The 25,562-nt window shown below is 42.7% G+C and overlaps 1 long non-coding RNA gene across 1 annotated transcript; it reads right to left on the bottom strand.

Moving 5' to 3' along the window:
- LOC120991729 lies at nt 1–25,562 on the bottom strand. Its single transcript, XR_005776784.1, has 3 exons — nt 25,521–25,562; nt 1,352–1,508; nt 1–82 (listed from the first exon to the last, which is right to left on the bottom strand). It is a non-coding gene; the product is annotated as an uncharacterized LOC120991729 (long non-coding RNA).

Genomic DNA, 25,562 nt, shown 5'->3' with positions numbered 1-25,562 from the left:
CTTGTGGCTGGTGAAAAAAACTGCCGGAGTGTCGCTTCCTCCCAAATCCGAATCCTCTGGCTCATCCAGACTGTCCACAGTACTGTATTGAAAAATGACATGAAAACATATATTATATTATTTCACTATTAGATTTCATAATCACGTAATCATTTATAAAAAAAAAAAATACTGCTGTATGTCTACTCTATAAGGTATGCCTGCATAGAACACATAATGTTTTAAATTTTTGATTTTTAACTGAAAATATTGTAGATAATTTTCCACTACAAAAAAATTACGGATGTTTGCTTTTGTGACTAATGTCAAATGGCAAACAACATTTCGAAGATTGCTTGAAGTTTGAAGCTGGCCAGCACAAAAACATTTATACACATTCAAGGACCTAACCAAGTGCTGATATTCTGTCTGTCTTTATCTGGCCTGTTTCAAACAGCAATCCTCCATATGTTGGTAAAAACTACAACTAACAACATTCCCGGACAACCAACATGTATCAGCCGACACAAGGACATGGTGGGAGTTGTAGTTTTTAAACAGCTGCAGGGATGCAGTTGGAGCATTCCTAGTCTATCTAATCGGAGAATTTAATTTAATTTTTTTAAGTTTTTTTGGTTTTCCATGTTCTGGTTTGGAAGCCAACATTAAAACTATGTAAATGACAATTCCAGTACAGAAGAAAAAAAAAAAAAAGACCACTTATAATGTATTCTATCAACAATTTTTACAACAACCAACCCTACAAAAAAATCACAACACTAATCAGGGCAGCCCAAAAAAAAGTCTTTGTCCCGCGTTTTAATATTGATGACCTATCCACAGGATAGGTAAACAAGATTGACGGTGGACCAACTCCCGGCACCCCCGAGAAACAGCTGTATGAGGATACGACGCGGTGCGCACGTGTCATCCCCCTTCTCTCTTCCTGCTCTGCTTGCAGATATTAATGGTCTTTGACACACAAAGTAGTGCCCCACAGGAAGAAAGACGGGAGACGGCATGTGCGCTGTGCACGCGCTGTCTCCTCATACAGCTGATCAGCGGTGGTGCCGGAAGTTTGAGCCCCAACAATCTGATATTGATGACCTAACCAGAGGACAGGTCATTAAAAGTAAAAGCCCAGACAACCCCTTTAAGGATTTACTACTATTAGTAAAACAAGATTATGAACTATTGTCAAAAAAGGGGTATAAGTGTGCATCCCGGGTCAAAGTAGACCCCAAAAAAATGGGACAGGACACCGCCATCATAAATAGCAGCCAAAACCACGAACAAATCTCTGCTATAATTCTAGAAGTGGACAATGACAGATACCGTTTAATAAGTATGACATTGGGCAAAAAATACTTACGACCTCAAATCCATAACAGGTCGGAGAAATTGCAATTGTGCAGTGTATAAATAGGGCCTTTTTTTCGAGCCGCCTTCACCACTACGGCCTTTTTTTTTATTTAGTTCACGGCGAAACTGATCCCGGCAGCTGTTCCACTGGGTCTTGGTTTGCTTCACTGTGAAAACATCAAACATTAAAATTAATACAAATAGGAAAAACAACTATTAAATAATAACAGAACAACTACTAAACAACGAATGTGAGCAAAACAAAGTCGCCTACTAACAAATATGGGCAAACAAGCTTACATTGCACATCACATGGTACCGTAGGGCAGGTGTGGGTATACTAATGTACAATAATTGCATGAAGGAGGAGAATATTCGTGTAAGCCATTTGGAAAAAACTACTTTATAATATGGGATGGTGACAACTATTGGATGCTCAATTACAACAGGGCCACATGTGTCACCAAATAAAAAGTGCACATGCAGGGTATACAGGACTACTGTGTGCTGTAGCAAAGGTAGGAACATCCATTAAAAAAAAAAAAAAAAAGTGGTGGATGGTATAAATTGCACTACTAATCAAACGAACATGTACAGGCCAGGACAGTACAACAACATAGCTGGCACTTACCTAAATCTGCACGAGCTCGGCTATCTGCTTTCTCCCATTCTGGCCGCCTCATGCGACGGGCCAGTTGCTCCCATAGCTCTGGCCTTTCCTGGACCAATCGTGATCAGTTTCTCCACATTCCAGCGTGGCATTTTGAAGTAACGCCAAAAAAGCACACACTGCCAAGTTTGTAACAGGTGGCTAGCAATCACCAACCTGTTTGCCAGAAAGTGTGACTTTCCACTTCCTGTAATTTTTTTTAAAATTTAATGCAAAAGTTCTTGCAGACAGGTTGCCAGGCAACGGATCCGCAAAAAAAGCGGATGCGTATGACATACGGTTGTGCATCCGCATTTTTTGCTGACCCATTGACTTGAATGGGTCCGCAAACCGTTTTTCACGGACTAAAATAGGACAGGTTATATATTTTTGACGGACTGGAAACACGGACCATGGACACGGATAACAAATGGTGGACTATCCGCTTTTTCCACGGCTCCATAAAAATGAATGGGTCCGCATCCGAAACAGTAAAATATGCGGAACGGACGCGGAAACACACAACGGTCGTGTGCATGAGGCCTAAGACTGAGGCATTACCAATCAATATTCCCCCAGATAAACTGACTGTTCTCCAAGCTAGTTTCCGGTATACATGACACACCCACTCCATTTAGTATTTAGGTATTAACCTCACACCCACCTATTTCTGTCTATCTAAAGCTAATTTCCCTTCACTGATAACGGAAATGAACAATGTTTTTACTAAATGGAAATCCCTACTTATCTTTCTTTTCAGACATATTGTAGAGATTAAAATGTCTATCCTCCCTATTTATTTGAAACCTTATCGGTTAGGGTACCCGCTGTAGCTCTTCCATCTCTACAGTCCGCTTTTATTAATTTTGTCTGGAACTATAAATCCCATTGGTTTTCTAAGCATATTTTGATTGCTCCAACCACCCATGGAGGTTTAGCTCTCCTTAACATTTCTCTCTATTATTTGGCCAATTTGGCACATTGCTTCGTCTACAATTCACTCCTATAACCGATGGACTGAGATTGAACAGCTATGGCTATCTCAGATTCACCTGGGGACTTTAATTTGGGGCTCCCCTTCCTCTATTTCAGCTTCGACACTCCTTAGTGCCATGAAATTTACTAAGGATATTTTGTTTAAGAATCTGATTAAATACTCTCTATCTACTCTTTGCTCTCCTCTTGCCTTTTTCCTATATACTCCTCACCTTCCTGATAGCTTTAGCTCAGAGATGGCTAGACCGTGGACAGCTGCAGTCATCTAGCGCTGGCGAACCATCTGGTCCAGGGTGCACGCTAGCTCTTCCCGCACTTCTTATAAAGAGAATCAATTTAAGATTCTGACGCATTGATATTACACTCCAGAGCTCTTGCATACTCTAAATCTGGGCTTGCCAGATTTCTGTTAAGGGTGCTCTCAGCCAAAGGCTTCCTTGTTCCATGTTTTTGGGTCCTGTTCAGTGATTAGCTCTTATTGGTCTGAAGTGATTTGCTTAATGCAAGACGTTCATGACTTCCGCTTATCTAAGTATACCCTGGGGCTCTTACTCAATGTTGTCCCGGAGATGGTTCAGGGTCCTGATGCCAGGCTGCTCCTCCATTGGTTAATGGTTGCTAAATTTGATCGCTCTCTACTGGAGACGCTCTAATTCGTATTCACGATCAGAGTTTTATACTCGGGGACGTGATGATGTAGGGAGGAGCGGGAGGGGGGGGGGGGGGGGGGGGGGGGAAGGAGGAGAAAAAAAAAGGGAAAAAGAAAAAAAAAGATACATATAAAAGAGAAGAGGAAGGGGAGAGAAAATTTGCCCCTAAGCAAAATATACGGTCTGCGGACCATTCATCTAAAAAAATGTGTGTGGGGGAAAGGGGGGAGTTTTATGCTCGAATTTAAAACAGTAACTCTCTAGAATACTCTGTTGCTCTTCAGAGGGGTATGACCACTCAGTTCTTGAAAACTTGGTCGGCCTGGGACCGTTTAGGTTTAGATGTTGAGAGTTACTTTGTAGATGCGGAGAAACTTTTTTATTGCATTTAAGATGGTGCTTTGTATTTGGACCCTTGTGTGCTTGGGGGATCTGTTACCTGTTTTTTTTTCTTGTAAAGATTTTTAAAAAATTAATAAAATGTAAGTTGGAAAAAAAAAAGAAGGTATTACACCAAGCTTTCATCTGCACTTACTCAGGTCCTTGCCGCATTCTCACGTGCATGTACGTGATCTAATCTGGCAGATGCAGGAAATGTGCCCGCCCGATAAGCAGCACAGGCCAGGCTGTTACTGACAGCCGGGCCCGTGCTGCATCCACCGGCATCGCTGTATCCGATGATGCAGGCGGATTAGCCGTTCACATGCTGCAGTCAGCGCTGACAATGGCAAGTGTAGGGTTTACAGAGGGAGGGGGCTCCCTCTGACTTCATCGGCCCCCCGCGCTATGATAACGGGGGGCCGATGGATGTACAATACACTGACATGTATTGTACTGTATTGACCAGGGATCAAACCCTGACAGGTGTTTTTGAATATTACAAAAAGTTTAAGTTTGAAGAAAAAAAAGCCATAAAATCGAGCATAATAAAAAATAAAAAACAAACATATTAACTTAATATATGATTTTTTTGGTTTCAAAAATGCTTTTATTGTATAAAACTGAAATAAAAATTTTAAAATAGACATTAGGTATTGCTACGTCCCTAATGACCCGCTCTATAAAAATATTACATGATCTACCCGATCAAGTTAAAAAAATTAATAAAAACTTTTTTTGTCACCTTGCCCCAAAAAGTATAATATTGAATGATCAAAAAAATCATATGTACCCAAAAATGGTACCAATGAAATGTCAGCTCTTCCTGCAAAGACCGAGCCCTACACAAAACTATAGGCAGAAAAAATAAAAGAAATGTAGCTTTCAGAAAATGAAGACACAAAAACATTATTTTTGTTTTCAAAAATTCTTTATGTAAAACTGAAACAAAAAATAAAAATACACATATTTGGTATTGTCGCATCCGTATCAACCTGCTCTATAAAAACAACACATTATCTATTCTGTCAGGAGAACCCCGTAAAAAATAAAAACGGTGCCATTTGTGGTTACCTTGCCTCACAAAAAGCGTAATATCATAGTAACATAGTACATAAGGCCGAAAAAATACATTTGTCCATCCAGTTCGGCCTGTCATCCTGCAAGTTGATCCAGAGGAAGGCAAAAAAAGACCCTGTGAGGTAGAAGCGAATTTTTCCCACTTTAGGGGAATAAAAAATTCCTTCCCGACTCCAATCAGAATAACTCCTTGGATCAACGACCCCTCTCTAGTAGCTATAGCCTGTAATATTATTACACTCCAGAAATACATCCAGGCCCCTCTTGAATTCCTTTATTGTACTTACCATCACCACCTCCTCAGGCAGAGAGTTCCATAGTCTCACTGCTCTTACCATAAAGAATCCTTTTCTATGTTTGTGTACAAACCTTCTTTCCTCCAGACGCAGAGGATGACCCCTCGTCACAGTCACAGTCCTGGGGATAAATAGATGATGGGAGAGATCTCTGTACTGACCCCTGATATATTTATACATAGTAATTAGATCTCCCCTGTCGTCTTTTTTCTAACGTGAATAACCCTAATTTTGATAATCTTTCAGGGTACTGTAGTTGCCCCATTCCAGTTATTACTTTAGTTTCCCTCTTCTGGACCCTCTCCAGCTCTGCTATGTCTGCCTTGTTCACAGGAGCCCAGAACTGTACACAGTACTCCATGTGTGGTCTGACTAATGATTTGTAAAGTGGTAGGACTATGTTCTCATCACGGGCATCTATGCCCCTTTGGATGCAACCCATTATCTTATTGGCCTTGGCAGCAAGGTGCTCCGTGTAGATAGGTAGCAGCATAATAGCCCCCTTCATCCGAGGCAGGGCTACTCAGGACACTTCCTATTGCTCCATCTACGCGGTTCTACAACCACAACCATCCCCACATGGCTTGATTGTTACGTTTCCTGCCTCCTGTACCTAAGGACCTCCACCACCATCTACAAAGGGTCTGGTAAGACTGTTCACGTCTCCCCGGACGGAACAGTATATTGTTTATACCAGCCAGGCACCATTTTTGGTTGTCTATGTGTATGTATGTCTTATCTATGTAGTGAGTTTTATTAGTCTGACAATTTTTTGACCTTATTAAAAGTTACATTTTAAATAACTATACTCCCCCCTCCTGCCTTTGGGGCCCACTGTCTGCTTATCTAGTTGGAGTGTTTTTCATAGCCTGAACTGTTTCGGTGCTCTGATCAATTCATTTCTATTCCTTGGCAGCAGCTGCCTGACACTGGTTTTTGCAGCTTAGTTTGCTGTTTATTAAAATTCCTAGATCCTTTTCCATGTCAGTGTTACCGAGTGTTTTACCATTTAGTATGTACAGGTGACTTGCATTATTCCTTCCCATGTGCATAACCTTACATTTGTCAGTGTTAAACCTCATCTGCCACTTATCTGCCCAAGCCTCCAGTCTATCCAGATCGCTCTGTAGTAGTATACTGTCCTCTTCCGTGTTAATTACTTTACACAGTTTAGTGTCATCTGCGAAAATTTATATTTTACTATGCAAGCCTTCTACAAGATCATTAATAAATATATTGAAAAGAATAGGGCCCAATACTGACCCCTGAGGTACTCCACTAGTGACAGTGACCCAATCTGAGTGTGTACCACTAATAACCACCCTCTGTTTTCTATCCCTCAGCCAGTTACCCACATACAGACGTTTTCTCCCAGTCCAAGCAGTCTCATTTTATATACTAACCTTTTATGTGGTACAGTGTCAAATGCTTTGGAGAAGTCCAGATATACGATATCCATTGATTCGCCGCTGTGAAGTCTAGAACTTACCTCCTCATAGAAACTGATTAAATTAGTTTGGCATGACCGATCCCTCATGAAGCCATGCTGATATGGCGTTATTTGCTTATTTCCGTTGAGATGCTCCTACATAGCATCTCTCAGAAAACCTTCAAACAGTTTCCCCACAACAGATGTTAAACTTACCGGCCTATAGTTTCCAGGCTCTGTTTTGGACCCTTTTTGAATATTGGCACCACATTTGCTATGCGCTAATCCTGTGGGACATTCCCTGTCAGTATAGAGTCTGCAAATATCAGAAATAAAGGTCTGGCTATAACATTACTTAATTCCCTTAGGGTGTATGCCATCCGGTCCTGGCGATTTGTCTATTTTAATCTTTTTAAGTCGCTGTTGTACTTCTTCCTGGGTCAGACAGGACACTTTTAATGGGGAATTTATTTTTACATTCAGCATTTCATCTAACAGTTTATTTTCCTCAGTGAATACATTGGAGAAAAAAATATTTAACAGCTTTGCTTTCTCCTCGTCGCTCTCTGCGACTCCCCCCTCATTACTCTTTAAAGGGCCGACACCTTCAGATTTATACTTTTTAACATTTATAAAATGGAAGAACATTTTAGGGTTAGTTTTACTCTCTTTGGCAATTAGTCTCTTGGTCTCTAGTTTGGCCGCTTTTATTTGTTTTTTACATGTTCTATTTTTTTCCTTATAGTTTTTCAGTGCTTCCGTGCTACCCTCCTGTTTTAGTGTTTTATATGCTTTCTTTTTGTCATTTATTGCTTTCTTTACAGTTCTGTTTATCCACATTGGTTTCTTTTTGTTCCTTAACCTTTTATTCCCATACGGTATGTACCTCTCACAATGAGATTTTAGGATGCTTTTAAAGATATCCCATTTTGTGGCTGTATTTTTATTTTTGAAAACTTTGTCCCAGTTAGTTAGGCCTATGGCCTCTCTTAGTTGGCTAAATTTAGCTTTTTTGAAGTTTGGTAATTTTGTTCCTCCCTGTAGAAATGCTCTTTTGAATGATAATTGGAAGGTTATTACTTTGTGGTCTCTATTTCACAGGTGTCCCCCCCAACCTGCACGTCTGTTTTTCTGTCAGGCCTATTGGTTAATACTAAGTACAGTAGGCCGAGCAATCAAAAATATGTACCCTAAAATAGTACCAATAAAACTGTCATCTCAACCAGTAGTTTCCAAAATGGGGTCAGTTTTTGGGAGTTTCTACTGTAGGGGTTATCAGGGGGTCTTCAAATGCGACATGGCAACTTAAAATTATCCCAGTGAAATCTGCTGTCCTAAATCCATATGACGCTCCTTTCCTTCTGCACCCTGCTGTGTGTCCATACAGCAGTTTATGACCACATAAGGGGTGTTTCTGTAAACTGCAGAATCTGTGTAATAAATATAAATTTTTGTTTGGCTGTTAACCCTTGATGTGTTGCAGGAAAAATGGATAAAGATGGAAAATCTGCAAAAAAAGTGAAATTTTTAAATTTCACCTCGATTTTCCTTTAATTCTTATTGAACACCTAAGGAGTAGGTTCTAAAATGGAGTAATTTATGGGTGGTTTCTACTATGCAAGCCCCACAAAATTACTTAATAACTGAATTAGTACTTAAAAAGTGGGTTTGGAAATCTTCTTTTAAAAACTGCTTCTGAAATTCAAAGCCTTCTAACGTCCTAAAATATAAAATGACATTTAGAAAGTAGACATATGGGGAATGTTAAGTAATAACTATTTTATGAGGTATCACTATCCGTCTTAAAGGGTTTCTATCACTTCATATCACATATTTAGGTGTCAGACACTAGCGATCCGCTAGTGTCTGCTCTAACAAACCATCCTAATATGATAGGTTTTGGGGCAGCCGTTTTGCTAAAATAACAACTTATATCTATATGCTAATGAGCCTCTAGGTGCTATGGGGGCGTCATTAGTACCTAGAGGCTCCGTCTACCTTCATAAACTGTCGCCGCCCAGCGCGTCCCTCCAGCCCGCCCATCTCCTGCTGAATGCGATTCTCTCCGTGCGCGTCTCTGTTCTGCGCATGCGCAGTGAATGTCTGACCGCTTCCCTGCTCAGACATCTCCACTGCGCCTGCGCCGATGACATCATAGTGCTCCGAGGAACAGGCGCAGTGGAGATGTCTGAGCAGGGATCGCTAGTGTCTGACACCTAAATATGTCATATGAAGTGATAGAAACCCTTTAAAAGAAAAGAAATTCAAATAGTGAATTTTTCCAAATTTATCGCAAATTTTGTATTCTTTTTATAAATAAAAGGTAAAACATATTGACTAATATTTACCAGTAACATGAAGTATAATATGTCACGAGAAAACAATCTCAGAATCGTTTGGATAAGTAAAAGCATTCCAGAGTTATTACCACATAAAGTGAAATATGTCAGATTTGCAAAATGTGGCTTGGTCCTTATGGTAAAAACTGGCTTGGTCTTGAAGGGGTTAAAGTCCGAAAGATGTACATATATATATATATATATGGTACAATAATTGCATGTTTTTCTAATTGCGATCACTTTTGACATTGTCTTTACTCCTTTGAACATTCATTACCAGTGTACAGTATGACCTTACTGGGCAGATTTTCCAGCTGTTCAATGGCAAAATCTACTTTTATTATATGTGGATTTCCATTGATTCCCCCCATGAACTCCAAAGGGCGAAATCTGTGGTCGAAATCTGTATAAATTGACATGCTGCAGATTTAGTGTATGCCCACCCGTGGCATAAATGCTGCAGATACTCAACGGTGGAAGTTCGTATGCACAATCCGCAGCATTTAGAGCACAAGCAAAGTGGATGAGATTCACATGCAGCAGAGAAAACCCACAGTGGAAACTAACTTAAGGTGCTGGCACACAGTGCAGTTCTGACATGCATTCAGGATGCAGTTTTCAATTTAGCCAGTTTAGCAGCCTCAATAACCCCTGGTGTTCTGCATAGTAGAAATGATTAAATTCATTTCAGCTAGCTACAATAAAAAACTATATCCTGAATGCATGTCAGAACTGCACTGTGTGCCAGCACCCTTATGCTGCATGTTTTTAATCCACAGCAGGTCAATGAATGTAAAACATTGAAAGCAGCTGAAGACCCACTGCAATGCTGGTGGCAATAGCACCACATAAAATAGCCTAAGGGTGCTGGCACACAGTGCAGTTCTGACATGCACTTTTATTGTAGCTAGCTGAAATGAAATAATTCCTACAATGCAGAACACCAGGGTTTAACGAGACTGCTAAACTGGCTAAATTGTCAGAACTGCACCAGCACCCTAATTGTGTCCATACCCAGGTCAATTTCCACTAGAGGTGATTTTCACAGCATGTGGAAGAGATTTGGTAAAATTTCTTCCACGTTGCTGCTACTGTAGAACATCTTTTGTGCCTGCAAATTCACAGAAAACCTGCAGCTTATTTGTCATGTAATATATTAAGCAGATTGTCTGCAGCATTGTACAGTAGCAGCATAGTGGATGACATTTAAAAGCGGTTTTCTGGGCTTTAGTAAGGGATGGCCTATCCTCAGCATACGGCCGTTGTTTGGCCATTCTGTGCATTGGGGACCGCAATTTGCGGTCCCCAATGTAAGGGCAACATCTGCATGGTGGCCGGGACAGATCGAGACCCATTCAACTTGAATGGGTCTGTGATCTGTCCGCACCGTAAAAAAATAGAACATGTTCTATTTTTTTGCGGTGAGGAGGCACGGAGAGAAACACTACGGAAGCACTCCGTAGTGCTTCCGATTTGTACCACTTCTCCCGTATTGCGGACCCATTCTAGTGAATGGGTCCGCATCTGTGATGCGGGGTGAACACGGCCGATGCCCATGCATTGCGGAACCGCTGTACGCAGGCCGCAATACAGCCACGGCCGGGTGAATGAGGCCTAAGCCATCACCAGCTCACACCCCACCGATCAGCTGTTCGGGTATTGCTTTGTTGCAGAAGTCGGCCCTGTGATCAGAAACCAGGGGTTGGGAACATTTCTCCAAGGGGTTCCTTTTAACTCTACCCTTCCTTTTCTTGACCGTATTCTGATTCTCTCATTTTCTACCCTCCCTTTCCTTTTTTTTTTCCTATTCCATGATGTCATGAGGAGTTTTGCTCACTTAAAGGGCTTTTCCCATCTCAGACAATGGGGGCATATTGCTAGGATATGCCCCATTGTCTGAAAGGTGCTGGTACTACTACTGGGACCCGTACCTACACTGAGAACGGAAGTCCGAGGGCTTGTGGAGGGCGCACTGCGCTGGCTTGGGTATTTCCTTTGGGCCCATTGAAATGAATGGAAGCTGCGCAAGCGCGGTGCACTCCCATTCAGTACTTCTTGGTGGTGGCCAGACCCGGTGAAACCCGGCCACCACCTTCCCTGCTACATTCTCGGACCCGCACCTATCAGACAATGGGGCATATCCTAGCAATATGCCCCCATTGTCTCAGAGGGGAAAACCCTATTAATATTAAAGGCGTTAAGAGAGAAGAGATGTTAGGTTGTGTACTACATGCATAAGCAAAAAGTTCACATACAGCACCTCTACTACAGGAGACCCATTTTAAATCAAACCATATTCCCTCGTTAACAATAGATATACTTAATGGTTTCATAGTGTGATCCCAACGGGTGTTATGCATTTGATAAACTGATCACCATGGCAAATTTTTAGTTACCTAACCAGGTTATTCATTTTGAATATGTGGGGGTAGAAAATTAACTGGTTAGTATCACATGTCCTGCTGATATCAGGGGTCCGAACACATCTCACTACCCTAAGGCATGATGGGACAGCAGTCACATGACAAACCAGGAAGTAGGATTCAAGCATGGGGGATAAGAGAAAACTGCAAGTGAGCTAAATCTGAAAAACTAACATTGCCTTTTTTTAAGAGTACCTTTCATGGGTCCAGACATTATGAAATAAGTAGCAGGTTATGTGGGGCATAGAGCAGGGATCTAAGAGCGCTATTTTTCTGGGCGCCGCTCCGTTCGCCCGCTGTGCCCCTGTTGAATTCTCCCGCCTGGTATGCTAATGAATAGCATCGGTACAGGAAGGAGGAGACTGCCCTGTTTCTCAATAAGCGTCTCCTTCTCCCTGGCTGTAGCACGGTCCAATCACAGCCAGGGAGCAGGTGAGTTTTTTTTCTCCCTGGCTGTGACGCTCTCTTTTGTGATTGGACAGCGCTACAGCCAGAGAGAGGGAGACGCCCATTAAGGAACAGGGCAGTCTCCTCCTCCCTGTACCGATGCTATTCATTAGCATACAGGGCGGGAGAATTCAACAGGGGCACAGCGGTCGAATGGAGTGGCGCCCAGAAAAAATAGTAAGCGCTCTTAGATTCCTGCTCTAGGCACTACATAACCTGCTACTAATTTCATAATGTCTGGACCCATGAACCGTTCTCTTTAACTATGTTGGTGCTGCAACTCAGAGGTTGGTATGATGCTTCATGTTTAGACAGTGTGACCGGTTTTGGGCAGCAGTATTTGACATTTTCAGCAGGTTATGGAAGCAAGACTATAGCTGTCTCTAGAAGTTGAACTTTTGTCACTCATTCCAGACTCAATCTAACTTCACAGCAGCTTGTGCTGTAATTCCCAGTGATCCACTGATGTTCCCACTATCAGAGAACGAGTTGCTGAGATGGATTATCTCTCCCGAGTGGTATCACTAATGGTGGACGATCACAGCCTTTCTGGACAGGTTATACACCTTTGGCTTCCTTGATCCACCTTTAAAACCAGTGTTCAGTTCTGTAACTGGTTTTGGTTATTAGCTGTTAGCTATTTATCATTGAGTACTTTCATTCCATCTAACCTGAGGTCTCCTATATAGTTTTTTCCTTTTCGTCAACCATCCTGGAGACACATTTAATCCCCTGCAGTGGTCCCCTCTCTTTTTTTTCCTTACCTCCTTTGCTCTACATGATTCTTTCTTCTAATACCATCATTATTTGATTTTTCACGTTGCACAAAAAAAATGATTGCAGTCATGATTGTTTTTGTGCGTAATTGTACTGCATATACTGTGCGACCCTTTTGTTTTAGAGTGTTTCTTTTTGCTTATATTCTTTTTTTCTACAAAATCTTATTAAAGATTAATTTATATCTATTTATCTATCTGTCTGTCTATCTATCACATTAGTTGCTGTAGTCAGCCAATTCTGAATAGAACTGATTTCTGCACCTCCATTGCATCTTTACATTTTTAACTAGAGAAAAACATACACTACTCAACATTGAAACTGCAACATCAAGAAGACAAAGTCGTGGAATTATAGAAATCACAGGATTGATAAGTATGTTATTCATATGCAAATGATATAGAAATGGAAACATAATATTCAAAACATCTTGATGTATTCAATATTGAGTATGAGTGTCCTGAGCAGAAATACAAGCACTTACAAGCCTTGGCTATCAATGAGGTTATTAATGGATGTCTGAGGAATGTTCTGTCATGCTGAACGCACTTGCGGTGGGCAACTCCTTTTGCAATTGCTGACCAATGAGGGCCCAGATGTGCTTGATGGGAGGCAAGTCTTGAAACGCCGCGAGCCATAGTTACATATTTAGGCCAAGCAGGCAGCTCCCAGTAGCATGATCAACATGCGGCCTAGTGTTGTCCTGTTGAAAAATGGCTCCTGGGACACTTTGTAGAAATGTCTGTACCACTGGTGAAAGCCTCCTCATGGTGCTGTTCACATGGTCTACAGACCAATCTCCGGCTATCATTGTGTCAGAGACAAAAGTGAGACTTTTCCCTGAAGAGGATGGACCCCCATTCCAGCCTCCATTACCATCTTACCCTGCATCATGATAGCCTTAGAGAGTGGTGGCATGGGGTCAATAGGACATTGCCATCTTGCTGTGCAAACGCCTTCTAATGGTTTCTATCAACACTATTTGCTTCCCTAAGTTTGGGATGTGACATCCAATTTCACTTGCCATACAGAATGGATCACTACATGCCATTCTCCTAATCAGACGGTCCATCCATGCAGAAGTTCTTCTCTGTGGACCTCTTGCTGTCATTCCAGTTCATCATTGTTCTCCCAAACACCAGGACACAAAACATTGAACAGCACTGACATCTCGGCCTAGGTGCATAGCAATCTGCTGGTGATAAACCAAGGTCTTTCAGTTTGAGTTCAACAGGAGGCAACGCACAATCCTCCCATACAACTTGACCCTATTTTTGAGGTTTCATATGTTTAAAAAACTTTGTTTTCAATCTGACATTTATGTTCCTCCAACAAGCCAGATTGGAGAAAGGTGCTTGAAAATCTGACAGTCTGCACATTTTAGGGTCCATTCACACGTCCGTAGAATGGGTCCGCATCCGTTCCGCAATTCTGCGGAACGGGTGTGGACCCATTCATTCTCAATGGGGACGGAAAGGATGCAGACAGCATACATTGTGCTGTCCGCATCCGCATTTCTGGTCCGCGGACAAGAATAGGCATTTCTATAGGGGTGCCGTCCCCGTGTATTGCGGATCCGCAATACACTACGGACATGTGAATGGACCCTTAGTGACACCTGCCTCTTCCTTGATTTGCATAACCTTACGGCTTGTCTTTCTTGTTGTTGCCATTTCAATGTTGAGGATTACATATATATATTTAAGGGTCCATTCACACGTCCGTAGTGTATTGCGCAATACACTCGGCCGGCACCGCCAATAGGACATGTTCTATTTTTTTCCAGGGCCGTGGATCGGAAGATCGGGGGGCAATAAAGGGGCAAGTAGACGCCCTACTTGCTGGTAGTGAAGTGATTTGCATATTTTAAAAGATCGTTTTTTAAGGAAAAGAAGCCACAGCCAAAGGTAAGAGCCCTATGTAGGGAATAGTCGTTATAAAAGGATTTTAACAAGCTAAAAAAAAGGGTTTTGGGGGTGACAGAAGCCCTTTAAAATTTTAAAGAAAATTTGCTAAATTTTTAAGGACCAGTTCAGGTCTGAAGTCACTTTGTGAGGCTTACATAATAGAAACCACCCATAAATGGCCCCATTTTAGAAACTACACCCCTCAAGGTATTCAAAACTGATTTTACAAACTTTGTTAACCCTTTAGGTGTTCCGCAAGAATTAAAGGAAAATGGAGATGAAATTTCAGAATTTTCCATTTTAATCCATTTTTTCCAGTGAAAAAGCAAGGGTTAACAGCCAAACAAAACTCAATATTTATTACCCTGATTCTGTAGTTTACAGAAACACCCCATATGTGGTCGTAAACTGCTGAACGGGCACACGGCAGGGCGCAGAAGCAAAGGAATACCATATGGTTTTTGGAGGGCAGATTTCACTGGGATCCTTTTAACCCCTTAAGGACTTAGGACGTACCGATACGGCATGGGTCCCGAATCCTTAAGGACCCATGACGTACCGGTACGTCATTGCTTTAATTCAGCCGGCATCCCGTAACAACGCGCGGGGGGGGGGGGTCAATTCAATTCAGACTTGCGGTTTGCTGCGCTTTTAGCCGATTCTGATCCCCGCGGTCTCTGACCGCGGGGATCAAACTTTACAGTGTCCGAAATAAAGTTTTATTAACCCCCCCCCTACACCCCTGAATGATATTATGTGGGCGGGTGGTGCAGGGGGGGTGTCGCAGGCGTTGCGGGAGGTGCTGACACTCTGGTATAAACGGCTGTCATCGGTGATGCGATGTCAGCCGTTTAACCCTTTCCATACAGCGGTCCGTACGGACCGCTGTATGGAAAAGGTTAACAGCTCAGGGTGCTCCCTCCCTCTCCCATCAGGGGGCTGCTGTGCCTTTGCAGCCCCCGGATGGGAGAGGATGGGAGAGGAAGAGAGCCCCCAGACAGCCCCCCCGACAGCCCCATCCTTACCCTTCCCCGTCTGCGAAGTTCTGACCAGTACTGAGCAGACGGGGAAGGTTCCCATGGCAACAGGACGCCGTCTCAGGCATCCTGCTGTCCATGGTGCTGAACAGATCTGTGCTAAAGGCAGAGATCTGTTCAGACAAAGTGTAAGTAAAATACAGTACAGTACAATATATATTGTACTGTACTGTATTATACAGACATCAGACCCACTGGATCTTCAAGAACCAAGTGGGTCTGGGTCAAAAAAATGAAAAAAAAAAAGTGAAAAAAGTTAAGATAAAAAAAAAACACATTTATCACTGAATAAAAAATAAATAAAATACACTACACATATTAGGTATCGCCGCGTCCGTAACGACCTGATCTATAAAACGGTAATGTTACTTTCCCCGCACGGTGAACGCCATAAAAATAAAAAAATAAAAACTATGAGAAAATTGAAATTTTGCCCATCTTACTTCCCAAAAAAGGTAATAAAAGTGATCAAAAAAGTCGCATGTACGCCAAAATAGTACCAATCAAACCGTCATCTCATCCCGCAAAAATCATACCCTACCCAAGATAATCGCCCAAAAACTGAAAAAACTATGGGTCTTAGACTATGGAAACACTAAAACATTATTTTTTTTGTTTCAAAAATGAAATCATTGTGTAAAACTTAAATAAATAAAAAAAGTACACATATTAGGTATCGACGCGTCCGTATCGACCGGCTCTATAAAAATATCACATGACCTAACCCCTCAGGTGACCACCGTAAAAAAATTAAAATAAAAACGGTGTAAAAAAAGCCATTTTTTGTCATCTTACGTCACAAAAAGTGTAATAGCAAGCGATCAAAAAGTCATATGCACCCCAAAATAGTGCCAATCAAACCGTCATCTCATCCCGCAAAAAATGAGACCCTACTTAAGATAATCGCTCAAAAACTGAAAAAACTATGGCTCTTAGACTATGGAGACACAAACATTTTTTTTGTTTTAAAAATGAAATCATTGTGTAAAACTTACATAAATAAAAAAAATTGTATACATATTAGGTATCGCCACGTCCGTGACAACCTGCTCTATAAAATTACCATATGATCTAACCTGTCAGATGAATGTTGTAAATAACAAAAAAAAAAGTGCTAAAAAATCTATTTCTTGTTACCTTGCCGCACAAAAAAGTGTAATATAGAGCAACCAAAAATCATATGTACCCTAAACTAGTACCAACAAAACTGCCACCCTATCCCGTAGTTTCCAAAATGGGGTCACGGTTTATGACCACATATGGGGTGTTTCTATAAACTACAGAATCAAGGCCATAAATATTGAGTTTTGTTTGGCTGTTAACCCTTGCTTTGTAACTGGAAAAAAATATCAAAATGGAAAATCTGCCAAAAAAGTGAAATTTTTAAATTGTATCTCTATTTTCCATTAAATCTTGTGCAACACCTAAAGGGTGAACAAAGTTTGTAAAATCAGTTTTGAATACCTTGAGGGGTGTAGTTTCTTAGATGGGGTCACTTTTATGGAGTTTCTACTCTGGGGGTGCATCAGGGGGGCTTCAAATGGGACATGGTGTAAAAAAAAACAGTCCAGCAAAATCTGGCTTCCAAAAACCATACGGCGCACCTTTCCCTCTACGCCCTACTGTGTGCCCGTACAGTAGTTTACGGCCACATATGGGGTGTTTCTGTAAACGTCAGAGTCAGGGCAATAAAGATACAGTCTTGTTTGGCTGTTAACCCTTGCTTTGTTAGTGGAAAAAATGGGTTAAAATGGAAAATTAGGCAAAAAAATTAAATTCTCAAATTTCATCCCCATTTGCCAATAACTCTTGTGCAACACCTAAAGGGTTAACGAAGTTTGTAAAATCAGTTTTGAATACCTTGAGGGGTGTAGTTTATAGAATGGGGTCATTTTTGGGCGGTTTCTATTATGTAAGCCTCGCAAAATGACTTCAGACCTGTAGTGGTCCCTAAAAATTGGGTTTTTGCTTCTAAACTTTTAAGCCTTGTAACATCCCCAAAAAAAAAAATATCATTCCCAAAATGCTACAAACATGAAGTAGACATATGGGGAATGCAAAGTCATCACAATTTTTGGGGGTATTACTATGTATACAGAAGTAGAGAAACTGAAACTTAGAAATTTGCAAATTTTTCAAAATTTTTGGTAAATATGGTATTTTTTTTATGTAAAAAAATTTACTTTTTTGACCCAATTTTATCAGTGTCATGAAGTACAATATGTGACGAAAAAACAATCTCAGAACGGCCTGGATAAGTCAAAGCATTTTAAGTTATCAGCACTTAAAGTGACACTGGTCAGATTTGCAAAGAATGGCCAAGTCCTTAAGGTGAAATAGGGCTGAGTCCTTAAGGGGTTAAAGAGGACCTTTCATCAGTTTTGACATAGGCTAATTATGGTATTAAGAAAGAAAAAATGTGGGGGATTGAGTCAGCACAACTTGTATGTAGGTGCACATCACTATGGCGAAATACATATACAAACGGAAAATACAAATGTGATAGCACTCTGCATCCAGCATTCTGCCCTGCCTCCATGCTGGATGAGGCATTGGTGTACATTTTGGCCAAAGCGTAATAAGCCACTCACCACGTCAAGGTCGCCTCTATTGAGTGGTCCCTAACACTAGTTCCTACCCGTTTATGGGCCATGACAGCCACACAAAGTCCAGGGAGCGCAGGTACAGCGTGCACGCCAAGCACACTCTGCTTTTAACCCCGTCCGGTGCCATTACAGCTTTCATCGGATCCAGGGAGGCAAGTACTAACATGCACGCTGAGCCCACCATATACTTCTCCTGGAGCCAAATAGCTACTGGTAGGTTCTATATAAGCAGACTCAGTTTTATACTGACTTTAAAACCAGCCTCCAGGACAGATTGACTGGTCAGGTGTGCATGACTGCATGGAGATCGCCACGCCTCCAATATATACAGTACAGACCAAAAGTTTGGACACACCTTCTCATTCAAAATGTTTTCTTTATTTTCATGACTATGAAAATTGTAGATTCACACTGAAGGCATCAAAACTATGAATTAACACATGTGGAATTATATACATAACAAACAAGTGTGAAACAACTGAAAATATGTCATATTCTAGGTTCTTCAAAGTAGCCACCTTTTGCTTTGATTACTGCTTTGCACACTCTTGGCATTCTCTTGATGAGCTTCAAGAGGTAGTCCCCTGAAATGGTTTTCACTTCACAGGTGTGCCCTGTCAGGTTTAATAAGTGGGATTTCTTGCCCTATAAATGGGGTTGGGACCATCAGTTGCGTTGAGGAGAAGTCAGGTGGATACACAGCTGATAGTCCTACTGAATAGACTGTTAGAATTTGTATTATGGCAAGAAAAAAGCAGCTAAGTAAAGAAAAAAGAGTGGCCATCATTACTTTAAGAAATGAAGGTCAGTCAGTCAGCCGAAAAATTGGGAAAACTTTGAAAGTAAGGGCTATTTGACCATGAAGGAGAGTGATGGGGTGCTGCGCCAGATGACCTGGCCTCCACAGTCACCGGACCTGAACCCAATCGAGATGGTTTGGGGTGAGCTGGACCGCAGAGTGAAGGCAAAAGGGCCAACAAGTGCTAAGCATCTCTGGGAACTCCTTCAAGACTGTTGGAAGACCATTTCAGGGGACTACCTCTTGAAGCTCATCAAAAGAATGCCAAGAGTGTGCAAAGCAGTAATCAAAGCAAAAGGTGGCTACTTTGAAGAACCTAGAATATGACATATTTTCAGTTGTTTCACACTTGTTTGTTATGTATATAATTCCACATGTGTTAATTCATAGTTTTGATGCCTTCATAGTCATGAAAATAAAGAAAACTCTTTGAATGAGAAGGTGTGTCCAAACTTTTGGTCTGTACTGTACTACAAAGAAAAAATGTGGGTGATTGAGTCAGCACAACCTGTATGTAGGTGCACATCACTATGGCGAAATACATATACAAACGGAAAATACAAATGTGATAGCACTCTGCATCCAGCATTCTGCCCTGCCTCCATGCTGAATGAGGCATTGGTGTAATTATGGTATTACCTGGTAGGGCGGCCCCCACTGATGCCATGGGTGTTTTTTAAAAATCCCCCCCCCCGTTTGTCCACTGTGACCCCCCCGATGATTTGGCGCGCTGTATTATAATGAGCAGTAAACTCGCAATGGGGAGGAGACGCAGTCTTATGCTGAATCTCCTTCTCCCTGGCTGTGACTGCGATCCAATCGGAGCTGACCGCTCACAGCCAGGGAGAAGGAAACTCGCTCTTTTTAAAAAAAACAAAAAACACCCATGGCATCAGTGGGGGCCGCCCTACAAGGTAATACCGTAATTAGCCTATGTCAAAACTGATGAAAGGTCCTCTTTAAGTTGCCATGTCACATTTGAAGACCCCCTGATGAAACCCTAGAGTAGAAACTCCAAAAAAGTGACCCTATTTCGGAAACTACGGGATAAGGTGGCAGTTTTGTTGGTACTATTTTAGGCCGAGTTCACACGAACGTGTGTGACCCGTGCCTGTGCTGCGGCCCGCAAATAGCGGGCCGCAATGCATGATCGCCGGCCGTAGGTCAGCCGTTCCGCTAAAAGATACGACTTGTTCTATCTTTTAGCGGAACGGAAGTACGGGAAGTAACCCCACGGAGGCACTCCGTAGTGCTTCCGAGGGGTCCCGTCCCGTGCGGCCGTTCCGCGATTCCGGATTTGCGGACCCATTGAAGTGAATGGGTCCGCATCCGTGATGCGGAATTCACACGGAACTGTGGCTGTGTATTGCGGCCCGCGATTTGCGGGCCGCAATACGGCCACAGGTCACACACGTTCGTGTGAACTTAGCCTTAGGCTCAGTTCACACCTGAGCGTTCTGAAAGGAGCGCTCTGTATGCGCGATTGTACGGACGTTTACAAGCGCGCATACAGAGACAAGTGTGCACACAGTGTCGCGCGTTCCCGAAAGTCTATGTATGGGAACGCGCGACAAGCGCCCAAAAAAACGCTCCTGTACTTGTGTGAGCGTCGGGCGTTTTACAGCGCGATCGTACGCGCTGTAAAACGCCCAGGTGAGAACCATTCCCATAGGGAAGCATTGGTTTCTCCTTGTTGAGCGTTTTACAGCGCGTAGGAACGCGCTGTAAAACGCTCAGGTGTGAACTGAGCCTTAGGGTACATATGATTTTTGGTTGCTCTATATTACACTTTTTGTGAACTAAGGTAAAAAAAATAACTGTTTTGGCACCGTTTTTATTTTTTGTTTTTTAGAATGTTCATCTGACAGGTTAGATCATGTGGTATTTTTATAGAGCAGGTTGTTACGGACGCGACAAAACCAAATATGACTACAACTTTTTTTGGTTATTTGTTTCAGTTTTACATAATAAAGCATTTTTAAAAAAAATTCTTTTTTAGTGTCTCCATATTCTGAAAGCCATAGTTTTTTTTTATTTTGTGGGCGACTGTCTTATGTAGGGGCTCATTTTTTTCGGTATGAGATGACGGTTTGATTGGTACTATTTTAGGGTGCATATGACTTTTTGATCACTTGGTATTACATTTTTTGTGATATAAGGTGACAAAAAAATTGCTTTCTTGACACAGTTTTTATTTTTTTACAGTGTTCATCTGAGGGGGTTGGTCATGTGATATTTTACCCCTTCTAATCCGGGCAGTTTTCGCCCTCCTGCCCAGGCCATTTTTTGAGGTGTGTCACTTTATGTGGTATTAACTTTGGAACACTTATTTATCCAAACCATTCTGAGATTGTTTTCTCGTGACACATTGTACTTCATGATAGTGAAGTACACCTTTATTTATGAAAAAAATCCAAAATTTACTGTTGTGCCGTTTTTTTCGAGGACCCATTGACTTTCAATGGGTCCGTGGAAAAATCGGAAAATGCACCGTTTTGCAGCCGCATCCGTGTTTCCTGTCCGTCAAAAAAATAGGACCTGTCCTATTTTTTTGACGGACAACGGTTCACGGACCCATTCAAGTCAATGGGTCCGTGAAAGAACACGGATGCACACAAGATTGGCATCCGCGTCCGTAGGTTACTTTCATACAGACGGATCCGAAGATCCGTCTGCATAAAAGCTTTTTCAGAGCTGAGTTTTCACTTCGTGAAAACTCAGAACCGACAGTATATTCTAACACAGAGGCGTTCCCATAGTGATGGGGACGCTTCTAGTTAGAATATACTACGAACTGTGTACATGACTGCCCCCTGCTGCCTGGCAGCACCCGATCTCTTACAGGGGGCTGTGATCCGCACAATTAACCCCTTAGGTGCTGCACCTAAAGGGTTAATTGTGCATATCATAGCCCCCTATAAGAGATCAGGGGCTGCCAGGCAACAGGGGGCAGACCCCCCTCCCTCCCCAGTTTTAATTTCATTGGTGGCCAGTGGGCCCCCTCCCTTCCTCTATTGTATTATTTTCATTGGTGGCACAGTGTGCGGCCCCCCCCCTCCCTCTATTGTATTATTTTCATTGGTGGCACAGTGTGCGGCCTCCCCCGGCCCCCCCTCCCTCCCTCTATTGTATTATTTTCATTGGTGGCACAGTGTGCGGCCTCTTCCCCCCCCCCCCCCTAATCATTGGTGGCAGCGGAGAGTTCTGATCGGAGAGTTCTGATTAACCCCTCAGGTGCTGCACCTGAGGGGTTAATTGTGCATATCATAGCCCCCTATAAGAGATCAGGGGCTGCCAGGCAGGAGGGGCAAACCCCCCTCCCTCCCCAGTTTTAATTTCATTGGTGGCCAGTGCGTCCCCCCTCCCTCCATCTATTGTATTAATTTCATTGGTGGCCAGTGTGCGCCCCCCCCTCCCTCTATTGTATTATCATTGGTGGCCAGTGTGCGCCCCCCCCCCCCCCCCCTCTATTGTTTTAATATCAATATCATTGGTGGCCAGTGTGCGGCCTCCCCTCCCCCCCCCCCATCATTGGTGGCAGCGGAGAGTTCCGATCGGAGTCCCAGTTTAATCGCTGGGGCTCCGATCGGTAACCATGGCAACCAGGACACTACTGTAGTCATGGTTGCCATGGTTACTTAGCAATATTAGAAGCATCATACTTACCTGCTGCGCTGTCTGTGACCGGTCAGGAGCTCCTCCTACTGGTTAGTGACAGATCATTAAGCAATGCGCCGCACAGACCTGTCACTTACCAGTAGGAGGAGCTCCCGGCCGGTCACAGACAGCGCAGCAGGTAAGTATGATGCTTTTAATATTGCTAAGTAACCATGGCAACCAGGACTACAGTAGTGTCCTGGTTGCTATGGTTACCGATTGAAGCCCCAGCGATTAAACTGGGACTCCGATCGGAGCTCTCCGCTGCCACCAATGATCGGGGGGGGGGGGGGAAAGGGGGGGGGGGGAGGCCGCACACTGGCCACCAATGATATTAAAACAATAGAGGGGGGGCGCACACTGGCCACCAATGATAATACAATAGAGGGAGGGAGGGGGGGCCGCACACTGGCCACCAATGATAATACAATAGAGGGAGGGGGGGCCGCACACTGGCCACCAATGATATTCAAACTGGGGAGGGAGGGGGGTCTGCCCCCTGCTGCCTGGCAGCCCCTGATCTCTTACAGGGGGCTATGATAAGCACAATTAACCCCTTCAGGTGCAGCACCTGAGGGGTTAATTGTGCTGATCACAGCCGCCTGTAAGAGATCAGGTGCTGCCAGGCAGCAGGGGGCAGTCATGTACACAGTTCGTAGGATATTCTAACTAGAAGCGGCCCCATCACCATGGGAACGCCTCTGTGTTAGAATATACTGTCGGATATGAGTTTCACGATCTAACTCAAATCCGATGGTATATTCTAACATACAGGCGTTCCCATGGTGATGGGGACGCTTCAAGTTAAAATATACCATCGGATTGGAAGAAAATCAAGGAAGACCCACGGACGAAAAAACGGTCACGGATCACGGACCAACGGAACCCCGTTTTGCGGACCGTGAAAAAATACTGTCGTGTGCAGGAGGCCTAAAACAAAGTGATAACTCATAAAATATTTATTACTTAACATTCCCCGTATGTCTACTTTATGTTGGCATCATTTTGTAAATGTCATTTCATTTTTTTAGGACGTTAGAAGGCTTAGAATTTTAGAAGCAATTCTTAAAATTTTTAAGAAAATTTTCAAAACCCACTTTAAGGAGCAATTCAGGTCTGAAGTCACTTTGTGGGGCTTGCTTACATAGTGGAAAGCCCCATTTGTAGAAACTACACCCCTCAAGTTACTCAAAACTGATTTTACAAACTAAAGAATTAAAGGAAAATGGAGATGAAATTTCAAAACTTAACTTTTTTGGCAGATTTTCCATTTTAAGTCTTTTCTTCTTTCACACATCAAGGGTTAACAGCCAAACAAAACTCAAAATTTACTAATTTGATTCTGCGGTTTACAGAAACACCCAACATGTGGTCGTAAACTGATGTAAGGGCACACGGCAGGGCGCAGAAGAAAAGGAGCACTATATGGTTTTTGGAAGGCAGATTTTGCTGGGCATGTTTTTGGTTCCATGTCCCATTTAAAGCCCCCCTGATGCACCCTTACAGTAGAAACTCCCAAAAAGTGATGCCATTTTGGAAACTAGGGGATAAGGTGCCAGTTTTATTGGTACTATTTTGGGGTACATATGATTTTTAATTGCTCTATGATACGTTTTTGTGAGGCAAGGTAACCGTTTTTATTTTTTACAACATTCATCTGACAGGGTAGATCGTGTGCAGGTTGTTAAAGATGCAATGATATCAAATATGTCTACTTTCTTTGTTTGTTTGTTTCAGTTTTACATAATAAAGCATTTTTGAAAAAAGAAATTATGTTTTTGTGTCTCCATTTTCTGAATGCCATATATTTTTTTATTTTTCTGCCGATCATCTTGTGCAGGGGCTAGATTTTTGCAAGAAAAAAACTCATCTTTTATTGGTACAATTTTTTGGGTACATATGATTTTTTGATCATTCATTGTTACACTTTATGGGGCAAGGCGGGCTGATCAAGCGGCTGCAGAAGCTGTGCCCGCCCGATCAGCAGCACGGACCCGGCACTCACTGACAGCCGACTCCCTGCTGCATACGTCGGCATCGGTGAAGACACTGATGCCGGCGTATTAAACCATTGTATGCCGCTGTCAAAGTTGACCGCGGCATGCAGATGGTTTGTGGAAGGTACAGGTGCCCTCCACATCTCCATCAGGTCCCCGAGCTGCAGTGGTGGGGACCAGATGGCAGAGAAGGCAAGCCCGATGCTTTCCATCTGTCGCCAGATCCATTAGAACAGGGCCACATGTGTCCAAAACTGTAAGGCCGCTTGCAGACGAGCAGCTCCCGGCCTGACCTCCCAGCAATGATGGGATTCACATAGCATTTTATATTGATTAGTATGATGTTATGTGACCCCTACAGTTCTGGAATGTATTGGATAACAGTGGAATAATGCTGCCAGTGTTATCCAACACATTCCAGAACTGTAAGGGTTACATAGCATCATAAAAATGAATATAAAATGTGATGTGAATCCCGTCAGTGCTGGGAGGTCAGGCCAGGAGCTGCGGGAGGAACGCTCGTCTGCAAGGGACCTAAAGGGCGCGGGCTGTGTAGACATTACTACTGTGGTGACATGCATTAAAACATGGTGGCGATGGCGAAATTGTAATACAAAGGCTATGACAACACATGCACAGGCCAGACCAAAGGGATCAGAATCATTAGGTACAACACAGGGACAGGACACAAAACGACATCACTTGCACTAACCTAAATCAACACGACCTCTGCTCTTTGCTCGGGCCCATTCTG

This window comes from Bufo bufo, chromosome 2, assembly GCF_905171765.1.
Source record: "Bufo bufo chromosome 2, aBufBuf1.1, whole genome shotgun sequence".
In the NCBI taxonomy this organism is placed as follows: Eukaryota; Metazoa; Chordata; class Amphibia; order Anura; family Bufonidae; genus Bufo; species Bufo bufo.
This window is presented reverse-complemented; position numbering and strand designations above follow the sequence as displayed.